The sequence below is a fragment of the Nicotiana tabacum genome, chromosome 10, assembly GCF_000715075.1.
Source record: "Nicotiana tabacum cultivar K326 chromosome 10, ASM71507v2, whole genome shotgun sequence".
Taxonomy (NCBI): Eukaryota; Viridiplantae; Streptophyta; class Magnoliopsida; order Solanales; family Solanaceae; genus Nicotiana; species Nicotiana tabacum.
The window spans coordinates 86,608,406-86,614,405 of record NC_134089.1 but is presented as its reverse complement, the minus strand read 5'-3'; positions in this window follow the sequence as shown (position 1 = coordinate 86,614,405).

Here is a 6,000-nt window from a genome sequence, read left to right as displayed (position 1 = left end):
TCTATCATAAGTAATTTCCACGAAAACAATCTTAATTCTTGCTCAATACCAAGAATCATCAATTAAAGCATCTGTAGTATCATTTAAGAACACAATAAATTGCAATTTAAAACTCACGGTCATGCTCGACACCAATGTATAGATACTCATCACCATGTCTATACGTCGTACTCAATAAAAAGCAAATAGCAAATAGGACACCACTCCTAATCCCTCAAGCTAAGGTTAGATCGAACACTTACCTCGATGCCACGAACACAACTCAAGTTTCAATTATAGCTTTACCCCTTGATTCCACCACCAATTCGCTCGTATCTAGTCACAAGTTACTTAATTACATCAATAAACGCTAAATGAATCAATTTGAATACATGAAAATGAATTTCCTAAGGTTTTGCCCAAAAAGTCAAAAATCGCCCCCGGGCCCACATAGTCAAAACCCGATGTTCGAACCTAAACCCGATTACCCATTTCCCCATGAGCCCAAATATATAATTTGTTTTGAAATTGGACCTAAAATCATGGTCCAAAACCCCAATTTTTGAAAAACCTAGGTTCTACCCAAAACACTCAATTTCCCCCATGAAAATCATTGATTTTAAGTTGAAATCATGTTAAAAGATATTAATGATTGAAGAAAACTAGTTAAAAATGACTTACAATTGATTTGGAGAAGAAGAAGCCTTTGAAAAACTGCCCTAGTGTGTTTATGTTTTGAGAGGATATGAAAAATGGGTTTAAAATCGTCTAAGTATAAAAGTTGCAGGCCTCAGGTATGGGAATTGTGAACAGGGGTTCGCAATTGCGAACCCCGACCTCTGCTAAGCTGGGAAATGCGAAACAGGGCTCGCATTTGCGAACCCTTCAGAAATGCTGGACTTTCGCAGTTGCGAAAACAATGTCGCATTTGCGACACATATGTCGCATTTGCGGAAAGGACACTCGCATTTGCGAGACAAGGCAGGCCTGGGCTGGTTTTGCATTTGCGATCCAGCCTTCGCATTTGCGAGCTTGCATTTGCGAGCGCCTGATGGCCTAGACACACCAGCTAAAATTTGCAACTTTCTAAGTTCAAAATGCACCCCGTGGCCTATCCAAAACTCACCCGAGCCCTCGGGGCTCCAAACCAAATGTACACACAACGTCAAAAACATCCCACGGACTTATTCGTGTACTCATATCACCAAAATAATATCAGAAACATCTAATTAAACCTCAATATCAATGAAATTTCTCAAAACTTCTTTGAACATCAAATTTTGCATTTAAGGTCCGAATCACGTCAAATGGATTTCGTTTCTCACCAAACTTCACAGAATTATCTTAAATCGCATATAAGACTTGTACCGGGCACCCAAACAAAAATACGGGTCCGATACCAATATGTTCTAATCAAAATTCATTTCCAAATCCTTTAAACAATTTTAGAAAATAATTTTCTTTAAAAATTCATTTCTCGGGCTTGGGACCTCGGAATTCGATTCCGGGCATACGCCCAAGTCCCATATTTTCCTACGGACCCTCCGGGACCGTCAAATCAAGGGTTGGGGTCCGTTTACCCAAAACATTGATCGAAGTCAAATTAATTTATTTTATAGTCAAAATTTATTATTTTTCACAGATTTTCACATATAAGCTTTCTGGCTACTCACCCCGACTGCACACGCAAATCGGGGTGATGCTAGAAGAGGTTTTTAAAGCCTCAAAATGCAGAATTTTATTTTAAAACAAGTGTTGACCTCTTGGGTCATCATAGGATGCCACCTTATCGGCCTCCCCCTCTAGGGCAACCCCTAGCTGCCTGAGCCCCACCCCGAGTTAGCTGGGCAGGTGGTGAAGTAACCGGTGCTGAAGTCGTAGGCTGACTCCTCTACTGATCTGGACCTCTCGAAAGGCGGGGACAATGCCTCTTGAGGTGACCCAAATCTCCACACTCAAAACAACCTCTCCTTGTGAATAGCGATGAGTACTGAGACGGGCCCGATAACTAGAGTAACTATCAAAAGGACCCGTTACAAATGAACCCTCAGCTGATGGTGCACGAGATGGACTCTAAGCTGGAAGGGCACTGAGAGATGAGTGGCCCTGGTGTGCACTGTATGAACCCTGACCGGATGACGCACCACGGTGAACTGGACGAGCCATCTGGGCGTGCCTATAAGGACGCCCCCTGCCATGGTAGAACTAACCCACAGAAGGAACAACACTGAAACCACCCAATCCACGAGGCCTCATGGCCTCCCTCTCACCTTGCTGCTAGCTGCGGACCATCTCTATCTACTGAGAAATATCAACAACCTCATCAAAAGTAGCACCAGACACCCTCTCCCTAGTCATAAGCAACCGCAGCTGATATGTGAGGCCATGAATGAACCTCATAATCCTCTCCCTATCAGTGGGAACCAACCAAACTGCATGATGGGCTAACTCAGAAAACCTCATCTCGTATTGCGTCACAGACATGCCATCCTGATGTAGCTGCTCAAACTGTCTGTGCAACTCCTCTCTACAAGAGTGCGGCACAAACTTCTCTAAGAAGAGAATGGAGAACTCTAGCAAGGTTAGTGGTGCTGCACCGATGGGCCTGCGTCTCTCACATGCTTCCCACCATCTAAAGGCAGCCCCGGAGAACTGAAAAGTAGTGAACGTGACCATACTAGTCTTTAGAATACCTGTTGTACGTAGAATCCGCTGACACTTATCCAAGAAACCCTGGGAATCCTACGATCTGCCCCACTGAAAGATGGAGGCTGGAGCCTCATAAACCTCTCTAGTCTCCGTTGCTCATCATCAGTCATAGCCGGAACCATATAGTCCTGAGCAGCTGCAGTCGGCTGGGCTGGTGGTGCCCCCGGTGTCTGGAATCCCTGTACCACCTGCTCTGGTGTGCAGACAGCGGGAGTCTGAGCACCTCCCCCGGCCTAAGAAGTGGCTGCTGCGGCCGGAACTGAGACCGCTTGAGCAAGGCTGGTGCACACAGTCAAAATCTAAGCCAAAGCCTCCTGAAGGCCTGGAATCACAATGGGCACAACCGGTGCCTGAGCTTGCCCTACTGGCTCAACTACATTTGGTACTTGCTCCTGAGTTAGAGCGACTGGTGGGTCTGCAGGTGCTTCCCTAGCTGTTGTACGAGATGTACCTCTGCCCCTACCTTGGCCCACACCGCGACCTCGGCCTCTTGCAGCCTTAGCTGGTGGTACTGGTGGCTGTCCATCCTGTCCGGTAGGATGTGTTCTCACCATCTGTGAGAGAATAGAATAACAAAAGTTTAATTACCGAAATCAACATATTCGCACGACAAGAATACAAGAATGTGAATTCTCCTAAGGGTTCGGTAGCCTCTCGAAGATAAGTAAAAATGTCTCCATACCGATATGCAAAACTCTACTAAATTTGCTCATGACTCATGAAACCTATGTAACCTAGGCTCTAATACCAACTTGTCACGATCCAAAACCAATCCATCATGATAGCGCCTATCATGGAACTAGGCAAGCCAACTACTCAACTGTTTCAACATAACAAAAGCTTTGAAAAATATGAAAGCAGTTAAATTTAAGGAAAACCTTTTAAAAACATAATGAAATTGGCAACTTAATACAAAATCTCTCTCAAAACCGGGGCGTCATCGGGTACATGAGCATATACAGGGATATAGTCTAATACAACATCTAGGGGATAAGAACTGAAACATAAATGAAAATAAGGAAGGAGAGTCAAGGTCTGCGAACGCCATGCAGCTACCTTGATAATCTCCTAAGATCCTGAGTCCACAATCATCTGGATCTACACACGAGGTGCATGGTGTAGCATGAGTACAACTAACTGAATAAGTAACAAATCTATCCTTTGGACTGAAAGTAGTGATGAAATCAACCGATATAGGTCAATATAGAAATAACAGTACATAAACATAGACATGCTTTCAAGTTCAACAGTTAAACTCAATACAGTAAGATAGATCAATTCTAAATGATATGAAGAATATAACTTCTCTACTTCTACATGCCAATGCACATGTTGTATATAATGCATCATGCTGAAAGCCTCGTGTGCTCATACTCTCGAAATGCTCAATCACTCAGTACTATATATGGTCAATCCGGCCCAGGGAAGATCCATCTCGAAATATATACGTTAACTGACCATCAGTCACTCAGTACTGGGTAGGGCCAATCTAGCCCGTGGGAAAGATTCATCCCCAGGTATAAATTCTTCGAACAAGATCCATGTCTAGAGAATATCCATCCCTCAATATAAATCAACCGCGCTCACTAGGGGTGTGTGCAGACTCCAGAGGGGCTCCTTCAGCTCAAGCTCTATCATAAATCAGTAAAAACTCATTGCGGCGTGCAGTCCGATCTCATAAGTATCACTCATAATCAAGCCATCAGCCTCACTCGGTCATCAATTTCTCTAGTCTTTCTCTTACAAGCTCATAATCTTATTAAACTAGCCCGAAAATGATGATATCATGTATCAATAAATAGCAACAGAGACTGAGATATGATATGTAATGAATGAATATGACGGAGTATGAAATTTTAATAAAATCAATAAGTCAACAACAAGAAACGACCACTATGGGTCCCAACAGTACGAGCATATAGCCTAAACATGGTCTCTAACATGATTGACAACTCAATTACTTTATCACATGATGAAAACCCAAATATCATCAAGAAAAATCCACTATACAGTGCCATGGAATCGACCAAATCACACTTCTCACAGTACACACCCGCACGCCCCTCACTTGGCATGTGTATCACCTCAACACCAATCATATAACACATAATTTAGGGTTTCGAACCCTCGAAGCTAAGTTTAGAAGTGTTACTTACCTCAATCCGAGCAAATCTCTACTTCAATACACCTTTGCCTTGCAAATCGGCCTCCAAATGTCCCGAATCTAGCCACAAATAGTACGATACAATCAATATAGGCTAAAGGAATCAATTCCATAAGGAAATACTAAGTTATAAGTCAAAAGTCAAAATTCGGCCCAAAGCCGGCCCACATGTCCACGTCTCGAAATCTGACAAAGGTCACAGAACCCGAAAGCCCATTCCACCACGAGTCTAACCATACCAAATTTATCAAAATCTGACACCCAATCGTCACCCAAATCCCCAAAACCAAACTCTCCAAATCCCTAGCCTCAAACCCCCAAATTTCACCTCAAAACCATACAATCTAGATAGGAAAATCAATAGGGAAACAACATTATTGATCAAAAACGAGCACAAAGGACTTACCTCAAGAATCCCCTTGAAAGCCCTCTCAAAAATCGCTTTAGACCGAGCTTGAAATGTCCAAAATAAAGAAAATACCGAAAACCCTCATTTTTAAACACTGCCCAGCCATTCCCGCACTTGCGGAGCCTGGGCTCGCACCCGCGCATTCGCTTCTGCGGACAAAATTGTGCTTCTGCGAAAATTACTTAACCAACAACCTACCGTATTTGCGGTCCTAGTCTTGAACCTACGGGACCGCATCTGCGAACCTTCCTCGCATCTGCGAAGTCCCCACTGCCTAGCCAATTCGCTTCTGTGCCCAACACGCTGCATCTGTGACCATGCAGGTGTGGAAATAAGCTCACACCTGCAAACTCTACCACCTTCCTTCCTGGCCGCTTCTGCAGTTCCCTTCATGCTTCTGCAATGTCGCACTTGTGATCCACACTCCGCAGGTGCGATTGCACCAGAACTTGTGAGCTTTGGCATTCCTTCTAACTCCAAATCGATCCATTAACCATCCAAAATTAACCCGAGACTCTCGGGTCCTCAACCAAATATACCAACAAGTCCCAAAACATCATACGAACTTAGTCGAGCCCTCAAATCACCTCAAACAACATCAAAAACACGAATCGCACAATTCAAGCCTAATGAACTTTGAACTGCCAATTTTCTACAAACAACGTCGAAACCTATCAAATCACGTTCGAATGACTTCAAATTTTGCATACAATTCACAAATGACACCAGGACCTATTCT